General features: G+C 32.5%; 1 pseudogene; it reads left to right on the top strand.

Annotated features, from left to right (window-relative positions):
• Positions 1–16,295: 16,295 nt before the first annotated feature.
• Positions 16,296–19,185, top strand: LOC130443318 (facilitated trehalose transporter Tret1-2 homolog; annotated as a pseudogene).
• Positions 19,186–19,558: the final 373 nt, after the last annotated feature.

The following is a 19,558-nucleotide window of genomic DNA, read 5'->3' as shown; positions in this document are numbered from 1 at the left end:
GCTATTTTCTTTGACATTAACCGTGCTTTTGACACTGCAAGGCATGATTACATCATAAAAAATTACACGAATTCAACATACATGGTCACTGCCTGGATTTTATCAAAAACTTCCTGGGAAATCGAACATTTAAAGTTAAAACCAACGGCACCACCTCCGAAAAAACATATTTTAATAATGGTGTACCCCAAGGATCAATCATAAGTCCCACACTCTTTATCATCGCAATTAACGACATCCTGAAAAACTTAAAGTTACCAGTAAAAGCTCGACTATACGCAGATGACTTAGTTGTTTACTGTAAAGGAAAAATATTAAATATTATCCATAACTTAGAACTGTGATCACAAAAAACTGGTTTTAATTTTTCAACTACAAAGACTCGCTATATTCTTTTCTCATGACAAAAGAACATACCAAATAAACCGGTACTGAAACTTTATAATGAAGACATAAAAATGGAAAGAGCAATAAAATTTCTCGGAATACTATTCGACTACACACTAAGCTGGAACTACCATATTAGAAACCTTCTCCTAGCTTGCAACAAACGACTGAACTTACTGAAAACGCTAACGAACAAAGAATGGGGTGCAGATCGACAAACATTACTAACATTGTACCGAACACTTATTCGATCAAAACTGGATTATGGATCAATTGTATATTCAACAGCAAACAAGTCGCTACTGAAAAAACTCGACAGCTTTCACAACTCAGCCTTACGTTTGATAACAAGTGCATTCAAAACAACACCAGTGGAAAGTCTGTACTGCGAATCATGGGAACCATCCTTGGGAGACAGGAGAATATATTTGAGCCTTTCATATGCAGCCAAACTAAAATCCAATCCTTCCAATCCGACCCTCCAAAACTGCTTCTCCAAGAAACCCCCAAATCTTTTTTCAAATAAACCCAGAACCCCCAAACCTTTCTATGCTAGCTAGCGCCATAAGCGAATCGAAGGACACTTAAATAACATACTCAATGAGTACAAAAACTTTGTACATATTTACACAGACGCATCAATATCTCAAAACGGTACGGGGATCGCAATCATTACACCAACTTCCAAATATATGACAAAAGCTCCTCAAACCCTATCCACTTTCAATGCTGAATTGCTGAATATGCATTATATCGAGCTACCCACTTCGCCGCTTCATCAAACGAGCCTAATCATGTCATACTCACAGACTCTCTTAGCTCAATCCAAAATCTTCAAAAAATGCACACCACAAATCTATTAGTAATCAAAATCAAGCAAAAACTGCAATATATACAAGACAACAACAAAAAAATAGTATTCTGTTGGATCCCCTCACACATTGGAATAAAAGGAAACGAAGAGGCAGACCTGACGGCTAAGGAAACTGTAATTAGTGATAGTGCGGAGTGCGTGAACTTTTTAACTACTACCGATATTAAAATAATCTTAAAGCCCAAAGTGTTTAATGAATGGGAGATCAAATGGTCAACATCCACACACAAACTTCGTGAAGTGAAAGACTCAATAAAACCATGGTCAATACTACCGAAAAATCGCAGAGATGAAGTTCTTCTAACACGTCTGCGTCTAGGCCATATGCGACTGACGCACAGCAACTTATTTGATGCGAAGCCCGAACCAAAATGTAGCTACTGCAATTGCAAATTAACTATAAAACACATAATCGCAGAATGTCCATCTCTTACTCAGAAAGATCATCATCAAATCTACCACTCGGAACAATACGTGAAATTTTAGGACAAAAATACAACATTACTTAACAATTATTCATAGATTAAATACTTAATCTTTACTAAATCGCTAATAACCAGTATACGGTTGATGCGAATTTTGTAATAAAAAAAAAACTTACACATTGATGTCTTAATATTAATTAAATAAAACTCACTTTTAATACTAATCAAATATATACGAGGGCTCCGGGACACGATGAAAAAAATTCAGGAGTAAGTTGATGATGTGAAAATAATTGTTGTTATTTCCAGTGGGTTTGGGTTCTTAGTTGAGAAATGAAGAAGAAATGATACTTGTTTTAATTAACAAAACTCTTGCTAATCAATTGCCTGATTGTTGCTCAATACTTAAAAATTTTTGAAAATTACAAATTAGAGCACGTTTGCCTGTCACAATTTTTGGGTCACTATTTCACTGTCACTTGAACATATCTAAGACTGCTTGCTTATCGCCTGCTAAGCAGTCGATAAAAATTAATAAAAATTAATATGGGATAAGTCGGGTCAGGTATCAATTTTTTAACAAAAACGTACTCTTTGTTTAACTCGAATAAGTTCATGGTTTTAGAGATATGGAGATTTTTATATCGTTGTTCATGCCAAGGAAACCTTTCGCCGTAAAGAAACATTCTCAGGAAAATTATTATAAATTTTAATTATTTTCTGAAAATACTTACATAAGGTATTGAAACAAAATCAAACGAACTGATTGATAGAATAAAATACCATTGTGACGCTATAAGACAGAATCTTGGAATGTTCTTCCAAGTTCAAGGAAATATTCTCTGTAGTGTCCGAAAGTGTGTAGAAGTATTATAGTTTCTTTTTGTATTTTTTTTTGATAAGTTGTAGGCTAACCAACTGAATTTCTCTATATTTCAAATGTTCGACAGTATGCAGTTCATGTAGAAATGTTTGATTGTGTTTTGATACCTCCTGTTATTATTTTCAATGAATGATCACAATTATGATAATTTTCTTCCGAATATCTCTTTATAGCGAACGGATTCCTTGGCATGGACAAGGATCTAAAAATCTCCATATCTCAAACCATGAACTTTTTTGAGTTAAACAAAAAGTACGAGTACAGGTTGCCCTGTAAAAGTTATGGATTGCGATTCATTGGGCAAGAGCCGTCCGGGCCTTCAGATAGTAGTGTAGAATTATTTATTCTGTCAAACACACTACATGGACATATACGATCATCCATTGAAAATTCATAATGTTCGAATATATAATTTGTAGAAAATATAGTTAAATATAAGTTCTGATTTCGCAACTGGCCTATATCCCAGAAAAGAGGAACATTTTTTTAATGTTACAGCATTATTTTCACTTCATCTGCTCCCGAATTTTTTGCATCAAGTCCTGGAACACCCTATAGAAGAGTATTGATGAGGTTTTAAAGACGAATGTAATTGTCTCTGAAAACGTCGCTATTTGCATTTCAGTGCCGTGCAACCCTATATTCAGAAGCATATCGAAAAAGCTATCATTTAAAACAAATACTTGTTTAGGACGAGGAAATCGAAGAAATTACGGTTTATGTATGATATATATTCATTGAAATATCTGATATTATTACATTAATTCATTGACTGCTGACCTACGAAGTCTTAACGCAAATGTATTCAATTACTTGACGAGCGTTGCTGTAACTATGAATTGGTGTATAACTTTAGGATATTTTTATGTGCCAGTACGTGGACTATTATCAATTACAAAAATTAGAGACGACAACAACCTAAAAAGTATGGCACTAATTCGAATAATAATGGAGTTTTCTCCCTACCAATTACTAATCTATATCACGTTTTACTTTCTACAATAATATTCTAATTCTTCTCTAAACAGACAACATCCAAATTGTAACATTTATAGAAGTAATTATCAACAGTCTCATGAAAGCCACCTTTAGCAAAATCTATTTCTAAATTAATTGTTATTATTTCTGAGATTCGAAGATTTTATTTTATATAAACAAATGCTATAAAATTTCCATAGATCAAGTATAACTTAAATGATTATTACGAGTACGATGAAGATTGATTGCCTTATTATTCATCTATATATCTGAAAAATAGGTAAATAAATTTTTTAATACTATCCATCTAGGAGATTTTTAAATAAGCATTCTATCTTAAATAAAAGGTCAAGCGTCAATAAACAATTTAGCATGTAGCATAGTAAACTGGCAAAAATTGAAAAATACTTCATTCAAAATAAACGCATATAAACGAGACATTCACACGTTTAGCATATAGTCAAAGACACACACACACACACATACACTCGCGCGTGAGAAATCCCGTCCCGCTAAGTGTTCAACTCTGGATAAATCCAAGGATGGATACAAAGAAGAATATTCTACCACCCCCTGTAATTCCTCAGGTCCTCATTCTCATTCGCAGTTTTGCATGTTGGCTATACACCTTTGTCTTCTTGGTTGTTTGGACATCTTAATGTGTGTGTTTTCTGCCTGGAATAAACTTTTTTCAACGTTCTCGGCAAGACAAGTGTCCTCTTTTGGGTTGATCAACGTTACGCCTAGGTATTTGACCTCTTGTGTCCACTGGATTTCGTCGTCGTTGTTTCTTGTAGAGAACGTGGTTGGCTTTTATCGCAGTTGAATTCTATTTTCCATGTTTTGCATTCGTCTATTTCGTTTTCAGTGTTTTGGAGTCTTTTCATGATGTTCTTCACCTTCACGGACCTCGTTTCTACTGTGGTATTGTCCGCATATAGCGCTCTCATAGTGTTCTCCATTTTTGGGATGTCCGCTGTGTATTAATCAAAGAGCAAAATCAAAGAAAATCGAAGAGGCATGGCATGCGGTGATTATTAAATATCATCTTCAGAATTTTAAAACATATCGATTATCACAAAAATTGGTTTTTTTATTTATAGATGTAATAAGTAGTCTAACATAATTGAATACTCATTTCCTCGAAAAATATTAACAAGTAAAAATTTACATTAGATTTATTCTAATCTGAATAGTACACGATTTACAAGTTGTATTGAGTTCAACAACATTTTGTCTAATACAGATTTGATATATTTATTTTTACGACTCCGAATTAGTTAATTGAATATAATATTTTTTTTAGTGAAGCCAGACTATTTTTCATATTGTTTCACATTCAATTAATCATGATATTTTCCTTAGATCTTTTGAGATATAAATGTGCCTAAATATTCTCCAAATTTCCTAAATCGCTCTCAAATGGGTAATAATTAGGTTTCCTTTTTAGGTGGAGCTCTTGAACCTGTCAATTTGAGGTAGTTTTTTCAAAACAACAAAGTTTGAACATGATGAGAGATACAAACCTTACAAAATCCTTTGGAACACTAAATTATCAGTTCAAAATCTTTCACAAAAAACCATTTAAACTAAAATTTGCTTTGTGCAAAAGTTAACTAAATCATTGCACAGTAATTCTATCTTATCCTCCAGTCCAGAAGTTTTCAAATAATATTCAGATGAAATTATTTGTCCTCGAAAAATTTTCACTGCCAAAAAGAAGAGAAAAGAAGCTTAGAAAAATCAAATAATTCTCTTAAAATCCTGATTCTATTGGCTGCTTTAAAACTTATGTATTGGTATGTATTATTTAATACTCAAGGTTTTCTCCCTTATTAAATCGTAAAATAAATGTCACCAGCTTTACTCTAGGTACTTACTCCATATGCAGCATTGTATTCTGGAGATAATTATTTCAAATATATCTTCAATATAAGAGAAAACATTCTTTCCAAATTATTCACTGTTATATGGAAGTTTATAAAATGGAATTACAAGCTTTACTCTATATTTCTATTGTCTTTGTATATGAACCAATTCAAACAATTCAATTTGATAACTTCTGGAACTTAGTTCTATCTAGTTAGGTTCTATTTTATACGTTAATCGATTGTGATATTAGTTTTGTAATCTTATGAATATGTTAATGATCCCTTTTCCAAGATAATTGTTTTTTTGCAGTTTTTTTTTCAATATCCTCATCGGGAGGATTTGTCATATTTAGAAATTAATTTCTCTTTTTTTAATACCTTTGTATCTAATTTTAGAATCTGATAGTACCAAAAATTAAATCCCGAAGATATACATACTGTGTGTTCTATGCATGTAAAAAGGTCAATAGAGCTATTCATATTTACTGCAAAAATGCTTCAAAACAATCCAATATGCATCTTTAATCACGAGCACTTAAGTTAAAGGGCAAACAATTAAAAAAACACACTTAATTGGATTTGATATGAATGTGCGATTTTTTTCTCTATATTCAGATGATTCACTAGATTTGATACAAAAAAACAAAAACTCTGTTACCATGATATATTCACTAGAAGTTAAACAATAAAAACTTTTTCTCATTATTTTTCTTTAGAATCAATAATAAATAAGTCTTTATTTCACATGAAGAATAACAGTATTGTTTATTAATTATTTCTAATACTTTTAAAAATTTGTATACTCTGTTACTTCGTATGTTTTATATAATAATTTTTCTCCTTAAATTACTTAAATTGATTGAAATTATAAAAATATAACTAAGTTGTTGTTCTTAAAAAAAAATTCTAAATATCTGACATATAAATTAAACGATTAAATGCCAACCTGTTTTAAAAAATCTAACTTTATTCTTTCAAAATTAGGGACATAAAAAGTAACAAAGTTGTAGGAAACAGTAACATAGTTGCACTTATACGACTTATTTAGTAAGTTTTCATATTGTTCATAAGATACAACGTTTTTGACCAATTTAAATGTTTTTCCGGTATCATCAACAGACTACAAGAAAGCTATTTTTACTTCCCCGTCTTCGTCTACTTCACTTAATGCTTTTTCAACGTAAATGTATCCGTTTTTAAAACTCCAAATTTTTATTAGAACGTAGACCCCTTCTTTGATTTTACTTGGATGAATATTTTCCTTCTCGATAGGTTGTATGTAAGGATACTTGGTTTCGCGGACCACCAAAATGATGTGATTGTATTTCTTCGTACAGCTTACAATTGTATTTTCGTCGAAATCTATATGGAGTGCTTCGTCTTCAGTATTCGGTATTAAAAAGTGTAGTAGAGAGGTGCGACCTGTTTGTATAGTGGTCGGTAGACACGTTTGCCTCATATCTACCAAAGGAGGCTTTACATAAAATGGTCTTTTTGCAATGAAATTACTGTAACATCATTGGTCAGGGCTTTCTCACTGAAATCAATGGAACAAATTCTTCATGCTTGACTATGATTGTTTTATCTATATGTCCGCTTCCAAGTCTAAAACTGACTTATTGAACTCTGTACACAACACCGCTCTTCGCCTTTGCCTTGGTGTGAGCGATTCGCTCAAGCTCCGCCGTTAGTGTCAATGTTGAAGTTAATAAGCTACCACTGTCCTTAAGACGACAATCTCTTCTGAAGCTGTGACAATAAGAAGACTTCGCATCAACCACACTAGACTTACTCACGGATAATTGATGTTGTCAGAAAGTAGTCCTGTCTGTCAAAGCTGTCAAGTTCCTGTGACTGTTAAGCACATCCTCACCGACTGCAGAGAATACTCTACTGCATATCAACAGTTCGATATGAAAACCAACCTCAAGGAGACACTTAACTGCCCGAAGGAAATGAAGAAAATCATAGAGTTTCTTAAAGCCACTAAGAATGAGAAATTATAAATAATTTACGTATTGTAGTAAAGCACTGTCCGTCCAACAGATAACGTTTTGCATTTTTGACTTTTTATAAGTCACAGTTTCTTTTTCATCCGCGTTTTATATTATCCTTTTTAAATACATTTTGAATATTGCGTTTCTCCATTGAACTTCTAATTTTCTTATACTGCTCTTTAATAGCATTCGATAAACTATCTATCGTTACGTGCGCGGTTTTTACTGATTTTTTTGTACAAATCTATTGTATATTTTCTTGTATTTTTCATATTTCTTTATAATTTTAATCTCCTTCCACTTTCAAATTTTCTCTAAATAGTTTGGAACTATCTCTTTTCCAGACTCATAGGGACGCTACAGACTACTGTATCTTAGAGTTGAAGGCTACAGAGTAGAGAGTAGCGGCAAAGCTTGCTGAATAACCAGATTTAATTGATAATGGTGTTTCAGTCCCAGACGTTGCTTCTGGGATATTTATAACTAAAGTGCTCTTTTGCTATCTTTTCTTTTAGCATTTTCAGCTCGCCACTTTTTTTTCGACAGTCGATGCTCACGTGGAGTTATGTCTTTCACCAAGCTCTTATTTTTATATCTCTCTGCTTCTTTTTCTGAATTCAGTTTATGCTTCTCCCTATAGCGTGGCTGCTTTTCAGTGGTGGTGAGAGCCACAATGATATCATATAATTTGCTAGAACAAATTATTCAATTGATTACACAAGATACAGACAGCATATGGACAACCAAAGCTTTGAACAGTTAAGTAATAGCAACTCTGTTACCAATCTACAACTCTGTTACTATATAGGGGTAACAGAGTGTATTTACTGGTTATGAAACGTGTTGTTGAAAATATTTAAATTGCTTAATATGTATAAGAACGAGGAGATCAAAATTATTCGATAAAATGTAATCATGATTTTGCATGTATTGGTCTGAGATCTGAGACAATACTTTTTTGTATGAAAAACAACTCTGTTACTGACTGATGACTACTCTGTTACATGGAAAAAGTGAAAATTTTACGAAATTAATGCGTTAGTTATTTAGTTATATACGCGGGTATCATTTGCAAATAAAATTAAATCCTTTGACAAGAGACGGCACGGCGCCAAGGCGGCGCGATCAAAGTAAGTTCGTTTAGATAATGTCGGTACACCCGTATGTAATTGTGTTTAATAAAACAAAATACGAATAAAAATTATCGGGACACACAAGCTAGGTGCAAAGATAATTTTAATCAAAAATATGCGAAAGTAGGTAAATTCAAAGTAAAATTACACCACAATTCTTCATCACTCGAACTGTCAGAGTTACTACCACTCGTATTTTTAATAAGAGAGCCATTATCACGCTCTGAATCCAAAACAAAATATTTAGGTACTTATTTTCTTCTGTAATTGCGTGAACTACGTATACTTATGTTCCACATAAATGTGGAATTACCTTTTTTATTAATACTTTCTTTTAATTTGACTTACGGCTGGAGCGTCTGTAGGTTGCTACGGAGGTAAGTACATAGGTGTAATTTATCCAGAATCTTATCAAATGTCGGATTTTTTTAGGAAAAATTCAATTCGTAGTACAACAGTTCACAAACACTATCTTTCACTACGGAGGCGCTTCGATATAAAACTGTCAATTTCACCCTTCGGGTGTACGCCGCACGCGGTAGCCTTTGTAAATAAAATTAAATCCTTTGACAAGAGGCGGCGCGGGCGCGGCGGGCGGGCGGCCGGTCAGGTCAAAGGAGCCGCCGCTTGAGAAAAAGGATACCGCGGGCGGCAGGTCAGGGAAAGGAGCCGCTGCTTGAGAAAAAGGATACCGCGACACTATTTAAGCAAACAGCGCATTTCTCCATTTCATTTCGCGACGTGCGATGATACTGTTAACACGTGTATTGAGCTATTTGCGTCATAGTTATTATTTTTGCTAATTTTCGTCAGGTAGGAAAGTAATTTAATTTATTAAAAAATGGCGGTCGAACAACGAATAGCTGAGATGAAAGAAAGATTTTATTCACAATTACAAATAAAAAGAGAAGCAGCAAATACAAAAAATCGCACGTTTATTGAAAAAAATCGTTATGAACAATTGATAGAAGAAACAAAAAATGCAAAAACGGCTGAAAAAAAAGCTTCTCGGGATTACTGGTTATTGAAGCATTATGATGTTATAACTGTTGGTCAGAAAGATAAGTTGATTTTTCCTGTGGATGCTACTACAAATAACAATATTATATACTACGTTGCTGATACTGAATTATTTCAAATACTTCACGACGCACATCAAAGTATCGGCCATGGAGGACGAGACAGAATGCTGAAGGAGCTTTCTGCAAGATATAAGAATATAACTCGCCACGATGTTGAACTATTGTTGAAAGTTATGGATAGGTAATCGTGATTATTAGGTTTTATATTTATAAATGAAATACACAGTGTTTAACATTCATATATTAAGTCTTTATTTAAAAGACTACGCTTGAAAGAGTCGGTTTGTACTAACTAAAAACTAATAATAAAATATTTACAATGAGGTCTAAGCCTCTCCTTAAGAATCGTAAAAATTACAGATGTTTTACTAAAATATATGCATTACTCCGAAAAGTAAAAGAGTCCTTTGTGTGACCCATGTGTCCGGGGTCATAAAACAGAGGTAGGACTTACTTTTCCTTTTCTAAAATATCTTTCAACTAAATGTTAAGTTTCCTTAAACATAAAATCTAAGCATAATGTTAAAATACTAAAATAAAAAAATAATTTGTAAAATAGGATTCAATTTTGCTAAGAGAAATTCAACAACTATTTTTGAAACTTTGCGAACCCTGCCAGCAAAAACAAAAAGGAATAAAAAAAGGGATTGTCGTGAAGCCCATACTTTCAACAGAATTTAATTCTCGCTGTCAAGTAGATTTGATAGACTATCAAACTCATCCAGATCGGGATTATAAATTCATAATGGTCTATCAGGATCATCTCACAAAGTTTGTCATATTAAGAGCCCTGAAAACAAAACGCGCTGAGGAAGTAGCGTACAATTTACTGGATATTTTTACACTGATTGGTGCACCAGCCATCTTAAAATCGGACAACGGTCGAGAATTCGCAAACAAAATACTGGCCGAACTTAAAAATTGTGCATGGCAAGCCTAGACATTCCCAAAGTCAAGGGAGTGTCGAAGGAGCTAACCAGGACATTGAAAACATGCTTACAACTTGGATGCAAGATAACGATAGCAAACGTTGGAGTGATGGTCTGCGATTTGTACAACTCATGAAGAATAGGGCGTTTCACTCAGGAATCAAAAGAACACCTTATGAAGCTCTTTTTGGGTCGAAAATAAAAGTTGGCATATCTTTGCCTTTTGAGGATACTCACAACCTGGAGAGCGAAGAAGATTTGGAAAAAGTGATGAAATCATCTTCAGAATCTGTAATAGATGCGGCTGTGACATCAGAAACTGAAACAGCTGACACTCAACCTCTACAGGCACCAGATCAACAAAACGGTGCACTCGATAGTTTTAACATCGGTAAGGAAGCTTCAAATGTCCAAAATGCGCATGATGAACACATGGCTATCCCAAATACTAAGAATGTTGTTGAGCCTACGAATGTCGAAAATCTTTCTTGTGAGGTAAATGATCAAGCGTTACATGATCCGAATTTGGTATCAGTACGAGAGGAGTCATTGAGTTGTGCACTTATATGCTGTGTTTGTTCCGAGGAGACAACAGGTGGTCATTCGTGCAGAATGTGCAATAGGCCTATTCATACTATTTGTGCTGCTCCGGAAGAAAATATTGCAGAAGGTTTTGGATCCAAAGCTGCTTGTCCTTTATGCGCAAAAAACGCCTTTTCGATAGAAAACCGCATCAGAGCCAAAGAGAATTTGATAGTACAAGCTCAGAAAATGCCTAAAACTTCTGAAAAAAAATTCCCTCTCGTATCGTTGGGTACCACTGTACGCATTCCTGTTCCAGAAGTCGATAGAGGTCGTGGTGATGCTCGCAATATACTGGCTGTAGTATTACACAAAACTGATGACGATCTATATCAACTAGGCACAAAGCAAGGCGTTGTCAAGACATTGTATTCAAGGCAACAGTTCACTGTTTGGCATCAGAAATTACTGCAAGAAGAAGACGTCCCCAATCTGGAAACGACACTCCGTACAGTTGCGACTTTTCAATCTACGGGGACAGGGACAAAAATCCGTAACTTTTACAGTGATAATCTGTACAATCTAAAGATATCAAAAATGAATTTTTCATTCTATTTTTCAACGAAAAGGTAGTTATTTTTTCAACAAAAAGATATTCTTTGTTCAACTCGATAAAATTCGTGGTTTAATAGGTATTTAGATTTTTAGACCGTTGTACATCCCAGGAAAACCGTTCGACATAAAGAGACATTTTGAAGAAAATGGTTTCACACGAGACGGTTTTATTAATTTCTATAATTGGCAGGTAAAACTTCTGACAGTATAATTCAAACAAAGAATCAATATCTATTTTGAGTTAATGTGTGGACAGGACTAGTGGGAGGTAATTTAGTAGCTCCATATTTTTTATAATAACCTGAATGTTTAGCGATAATTTTTCCAAAATGATTTTCTACCCATGTTATATTGTATTCCTCGAAACATTCGCAGATATATTTGGTTTTTGCACAATGGAGCCCCTCCCTAATGCTGTGAAGTATCATCTTAATAACATTTTTCCTAATAGGAAGAGATATCTTAAAAGCTTGGAGTATGCAACACCGCAAAACACAAGGAACGAAATTATCGAATAAAATTCCATTGTGACGCTATAAGGAAAATCTTCGATTGAAAGAATGTAAGAAGTTCAAAGAAATATATTCCGTAGACTCCGGAAGTATGTAGAACTTCGAACATTTAATATAGTTTTTTTTTGTTTTTATTTGATAAGCTAACCCAATAAATTTCTCTACATTTCAATTTATTTCAGAGTGTCTTTCTATAGCGAACGGTTTTCTTGGCACGTACAAAGATCTAAAAATCTACATATCTCCTAAAACATAAATTTTGTCGAGTGTAGCGTTGTTTGTATATTCATTTCACGTAATAACGAATCTTCCAACATAATAGCATCGACAACTTTAAGTCAGGTAACAATAAATTTTAATGCTTCCAGAAAATGTTATAAAATGAAAAAAGAAAGTTGGTTTAGAAAATAAGCACAATAGGTATTAGAAAAAAGTTTTTCGAAATATCTAATATTTGAAAAGCAGCTTGTTAAGTAATTCCAAAAAATTTGTACATGAATGAATATCAAGACATAAAAGAGATTTTATGTTAAATTATGAAAATCATGGAATGTTGATAACGTAATAAAATTTTTATAATGAAAGTACCCTAAAGAAATTAAGTTAATAATGATACAAATTGCTGAAATAAAATGGATGGATGACATAGCTAATAAACTTTAAAAGATTTCAAGTGAAATTGAGAGAGAGAGAGACGGAGAGAAACACACAGAGAGAGAGAGAGACAGAAAGAAGAGGAGGTGAAGAGAAATCTCTCATTTCACTGTAGGAAAAAGAGAGGTCAAAATTCATTAAAACAGCTCACGTAATAAATTATTCCTCATGGAGAACGATCATGATTTTTCTAATAGTATAATTTCTTATTTTAACACTTTCGGGTATTAATGCGGGGGTATTAATCCTACTAGCTATTTTTTTCCAACGACGGACGAGGTAATATACCTCCTCTACCGCACCATTGACGCTCGTCATTCAAGTTCAGAGAAACAAACAGATACGTAGTTTTCTTGTTTTATTACTTTACGTATCCCTTCAATAAGGTCATAGATAAGATAAGGCGATTTCCTTTTGGAGATCACCTTACCTTATCATCGTGAGTTCTTGTCCGAAAGTACTCTTCGTTATGCAATAATCCTGCGGAAGTAGTTTGTCAAAAATTAAAAAGAAGTGAAATGATACAACGGTGGAAAGATGATGTTCTCAATGTTGCGAAATGGAAATAAACGGGAGGTACGAACTATTTCCACCGAATTTATTCAGAGAAATTAAACGCTATTACAAACGAAAGAAAAGAACCATCAATGAAACCCGAAGGATTATTAAGTGTAATAAATACATGGGAGAAATAGATCGATTAGATCAAAATAAACAAAGCTTTTCAAACAATCATTTTGTATAAGTTGAAGTCATTTGCCAGTCTCAAATTTATTTCAAATCAAATAAGTATTTTTAATATAATATTGCTCAGAAAACTATTTTCGATCATATTCGTGACAAATGAAATAATCGATATCTTCTGTCCTTCACATAGCTCATGAACATATCTACCACAGAAAAGACAGAGTCGTGTAGTCATAATACCTTTCGTTTAATAAACAAAGCAGCGATATTTTATGCCAGGATTCTCTTCAATATTATCATCAGAGAAACTATCATCTTATGACAGAACATCTTCGTTATCAGATTCCGTTCCGTTGCCGTAATTCTTATTTTGACTTTTCTCCCTTGTCTTTAAGGTGTATTTCTTATTTTTTTATTTAGTATCTTCTTTCTGGAAAGAAACCAATCTTTCCCAGCAGTTATTCGTCGTCCAGCTATGTAGAAATTATTTTGAAGTTACTGTCGCAGAATAAAATGCCAACTGCTTTGCTTGTTTTCAGGTAAAATCAAAACCTTTTACTGCATAGTGATAAATAAGTATCGCTTATTGTGAACACCTGCAATGCTTTGTACTGACTCTTTTTTACTCAATTATGAAGGTAACATTTATCTATATGTATCGTCTCAATGTACTTTCATCCACACCATACTTGTTTGAAATTTTTCGTATAGAAGCGCCACCTTTAATTGCATCTATTACATTTGAGTCCATTTTCAAGCAGTTTATATTGAAATGGCATCGTGTAGGTAGGTGCTGTGAATAAAAAAACATAAAATTCAGATAAAAAAACATATTCGTATTTAAATGAAACTACGTCTCTAATTCATACAAAGAGAATTTCACATTTAGCTTGTGGCATAGAAAACACCGACGTAGAGAGAAAACACTTAGCACAGTTCGACTTCATTTATAGGTTTATAGAATAAGAGTAAGAAACATAACGTACCTTAATAAACAGAACACTCCACAATAACAAAAACATGTTTTACATTCTCATTCCTAAACAAAACAGTCATGATGCAAAATGGTGGTATATTTGTGATTAGTCACTCAAATATAACCAATCACCGCACTGACGTTTCGTTCGAGCAAAATTCAAATACAATTTTATTGTTCAACTCTCCCGCCTGGGCAAGTCTCCTGATTTTACCTTCTGTATTCAATAACCGAATGTACTATGAAATTTGATTTGCTGCTGAAGTTCATCATGAATTAATGAGCATCAAACAGATTTTTATAAATCCGATATTCAGTCTTCCTAAACCTTACATGATGATATCGTGCCGAGCTTTACACAGTGTTCAGAGTTCACATACCTTTTAGGACTGCTTGCGAATATGCTCTTGTCAGGGCGTGTGTATCAATCTTCTGAGTTCTCTTGTATGATATTTAAGAGAACGTGGACGAATAATTCTCAGGCATGGTAGATAGATTTAAGAAGTAAAACAGGAATAATATTCAGTCTACCGAAAATAAACTTCAATGTGCCGTATATCGCAATAATCAAAAGTATACAAAAAATTCATAAAAATGTGGAATATTGAATATTTTGGCAATTCATAAGACTTATGCGCGACCCGCAAATATAGATAAAAAATAGTCTTAACCTAATTAAACTACTAATCGAATTCAAAAAATTTTTTCTGACCCATGCTATTATCTAGTCGATCAAATCGATCGAACAGGTCACTAACAGTAAATATGAGTGAATAGAAACTATATATTTTATCCTTTTCTATCTACATTAGAATCCTAATACCCTTCTCTTAAATAATTCAATAATGTCAAAATCGCGACAAATAACATTAATTAGGTTACATTTACGAGAATTCATTTTGACCTCTTCTGAGAGGTATCTCTTAAATACTTTAACGTTATCATTTTTCTCTATTATAAGTTTTGAAGCGTTTTATTATTTCCTCTTTGGAAAGCACATGCAGAATGAATGTTTTTATTTCATTTGGGAACAAATAGTTTTTTAAACCTAAGTTTATATTTGGAAACCTTGTCTTTATCCATATAATTAAAAACTAGAATCATATTTCTAATGAGTCAGTCTAAACTCGTCATTACAATTTCTGCAAATATTATTATTAATTATTAATGACTAATATTCAATAATTTATATTTATCATTAATTTGATGTAGTGTTTGGATTGAATAGATTTTTTAAGTAATTGTATAATGATAATACTGCGCGTTATGTATTATGTCATTTTATATCATTTCTTGATAAACATTATTGCGAAATATCCAGATATTACAGTTTTATCATATTTTTGCAATCTATAATTCATATCTCAAAGGTTTGCAAAAATATTGTTAATTAGTAGGGTTTTAAATATATATTGCAATAACGTTTATGTTTCAATATCCAAATGCATCAATGAGACGATTATTAGATAAATTCCAAATAAATGGATTTTTTACTAATGTAACTTAAAAGAGGGTGCATATCGCTTGGTGATGAGCCTGGAGGATAGGTTACAAAAGTGCATTGATGTAGGTAGTAATTATTATGAACATGAATAGATTGATTTCTTAAAAACACTTGTAGTTTTCTTGTATCTCGAAATAGGTAGCATTACCTATGTATACTCCTCATTAACTTCCAATTGTCCTAATTACTCCGGCTAAATTGTTTTAGGTTTTATTGGGTTTACTATCAAATTTTTCGTGTATAGCTCCAGGTATATTGCTTTGCCAGCTCTTGAACAGAATCTCGATAGTAGTCAGTTATCATGGTTTGGTGAGTAATATATTCAAAATATTATTTAGTATTTTCAAATTTCCATGAACATTTTCTTTACCTATATATTATAGAAAGACCAATAACACATAAGAATAGTTATGACTACACTATAAATCTTAATATGTTTTATATAGATATATCAACAGCAAGTCATGAAATTTAAGTTGGCCTTGATCAATATTTATTTCCTAGATCAGATAACATTTGTCACTTTGATGAGAGCTATGTTATTCATTAGTTACTCTATATTTATTTGAGAGTTTCTTCTTAGTTTGGAGATATAATTTCTAATGAGAATTGATCCCTGGCGATTGGAAAAACTTAAATTCACTTGTTTCTGTTTCGAGGCCTATCAAATTAATAATTATAATTCAGATTCCACAAAGCGAACGTTTTGATAATAATAATTAATTTGAGCTAGTGTAGCTTCGTTGGCAACTCCTTTTGGATGCTTTTTTGCTGGACTGCTAGCGGATAGTTATGGACGAAAAATAGCAATTATCATTGCAAACATCATTTTTTTCTTAGGTTGGATCACTATTGCTATCTTCTGTTATTCAAAAGATTTTTATTTTCGGCTAGTTATCATAGAAAGAATACCTACTGGACAGGTTTAAGTGGTTCACCGGCTACCGTTTATATGGCAGAAATATCCACACCCAAACTTCGAGGTATTTTCACTACTTGGGCTACTGTATCTTTTTTATTAGGAGTGCTTGTTGTCTACCTTTTAGGTCTTATTCTACAGGTAAGTTGTTTTCTCTCTAGTCAATATAATAGAAAATTTTTTCAAATTCATTATCTCCTTTTGGTCAAAATAATAATTGCACAACCAAAACTAGAAATTGAAGCAAGTCCTATTTTATTTTGCATTACTTTGATTTAAGATTCAATTTAATAGGAAATATCGATTTTCTTACTGATAATGTTTCAAATCAGATGTATAACCATCAAAGTTGAATTAGATTTTATAGCAAAAAAGATGAAATAAGCTATGACAACGATTTTTAAAAATTTCATCTTAAAATGCTTTATTTGTTGAAATTTTAAATAAATATGATTCCTTCAAATTTTTCTTTTTTGCTAAAAACATTATAATTTTAAAAACAGAAAATCATCAAATTTGATTATTTTGTCATGTGATCTGAAACAGATGGTTCACCAATCAGCTACGAGTGACTTCAATTAATAGTCAACACTCGATGTAGTCTAACGCCATTCAATTAAACTTTGTTTTGGCTATCAGTGGACCAGTCATTTCATTTTCTTTTGGTTTACAGTAGTTACAGTATACCTATATTAAGTTCTGTTTTGTCTATCTTTATCGTCAATTGAAAACATTTACAACAGAAAGCGCATGATTCAAACTTTTCAAGCTATATGCAATTATGGTGGAAGGTTTCTTTGCATTCCAATAAAAGTATGTACTATTTGCTTGATGGCTCGTTCTTCCAGTAATTTAAATGGAAGTTATGATATTTGTATTACTTCGGTTAAGTTTTCATTTCATTATTGTAATTATTTATATTAGAAAAATGGAAAAATTAATATAATAATTCAAACTTACATGAAAGTGACCTTCACAATTATAAATTGAAGTTGTAGTCGAGAGGTCCCTGGATATCATCGTGCAAATTGAAACTACTTTTTTCGTTGCTTTATTTCTGTGGGCATGCCATTAATATTTTTTAAGGTGTTTTCAAGGAACTATTAGTACACCATTTATAAGACATTTTATAACACAAACCAGATAAAACACCAAAGAAGCCGTTACCTGTTCATAAGCTCACTTTTTACTGACGTGGGAAGCTAAAACCAAAAATTTAAAACGTTTTATTTTTAAATGAGACAATAATTTAAAGAATATTTAATAAACAACTAGAGCGTGACGTCATGGCCGTCATATTGTAATAGTTCACTTTTCAAACAGAGTTTGTGACGAAGTGTAGTTCTTTAAAGTCATTTAAAATGTGTGTAATCCGTTCACTGTTATCTAAGATGGTAATGTGTTTTGTGCTAGAAGGTATTGTTTTGCAAAATTCATCAATAAAATACGAAAAAACTAGAAATGACTTAAGACATATAAGATCATAAACGCAGTTAAAACTTTGTTTGGAAAGTGATCCCCGACATAACCTGAAGAACTACAACTGCAACCTCATTGCTCTAAGTCAATTGGTTTAGTTTTAACCTACTTCATATTTAAACAATTTTGTGGTATTTTTGTAATAATATTTTATGCTATAGATATAGTGAATAATGCAGGTGTTCGTTTGATTCCTATATTACAATAGTGATAATCGCTGTTGTCAGGCTTATAAGTGCAATTCTCCCAAGTTTCCTCGCCAAACGTTTCAGAAGTCCACCTTTATCAATATCTTCGGGTAATGGCATGACGTTTTGCTTACTACTATTAGCTTTGAACATAAAACTTAAAAAGTATTGTACTATTAGAGGAGAGAACTTATCAATTATTCCTCTATTCTTCCTTTAATGGATTTTGTTATGAGTTCTATAGGTTTTCTTCCATTTCCATTTGCTTTAGCGGCTGAATTATTTCCTGCCAAGGTTCGAGGAACTGCAGCAGGCCTTAAATCAGGCCTTGGTTATTTTTCAACTTTGCAGCTGTAAAAATTTATCCAACTATGATTAAATATTTTGGTAGGTCTGGTGTATTTTTCTTTTATAGAGTAGTTTCATTTATTGGAACAATTTTTGTTGTGTTTTACATCGGAAACCAAAGGAAAAAGCTTGCAAGAAATTGCGGATTATTTTGGAAAAGAAACTAATGGAAGAGGAAAAGAAATACAAGAATCTGATAAAAAGGATGCTAACTATTTATAAAATACCTTTCCTTCTTTTTCTCTACAGTTTTCCAAGATTTCATATTTCTCATTTTTTGATAATATTTTACAATAGAATCTTATTTTCTTCAAAAATCATTTAGTAGCATAATCGAAGGAAATGGAGTGGATATCTCAATTGTATTTTCTTTGAATATACTGAGCTATAGTGTATAGTTGTATCTGTAATTATAGAATATATATTAGAAAAAATAAGTTCATCTATAATAGGCAGCTTTCAGCTTTACATCTCGATATTATCTATTAATCTACACAGCCTCCCATAATACTACTAGTTCATAAAGTTAATTTTGATATCCAATTCACAATCCTCTTCACTTCCACTCATCAATAATAGGAATTGCAAGTAAGTT

The sequence above is a fragment of the Diorhabda sublineata genome, chromosome 4, assembly GCF_026230105.1.
Source record: "Diorhabda sublineata isolate icDioSubl1.1 chromosome 4, icDioSubl1.1, whole genome shotgun sequence".
Lineage (NCBI taxonomy): Eukaryota > Metazoa > Arthropoda > Insecta > Coleoptera > Chrysomelidae > Diorhabda > Diorhabda sublineata.
This window is presented reverse-complemented; position numbering and strand designations above follow the sequence as displayed.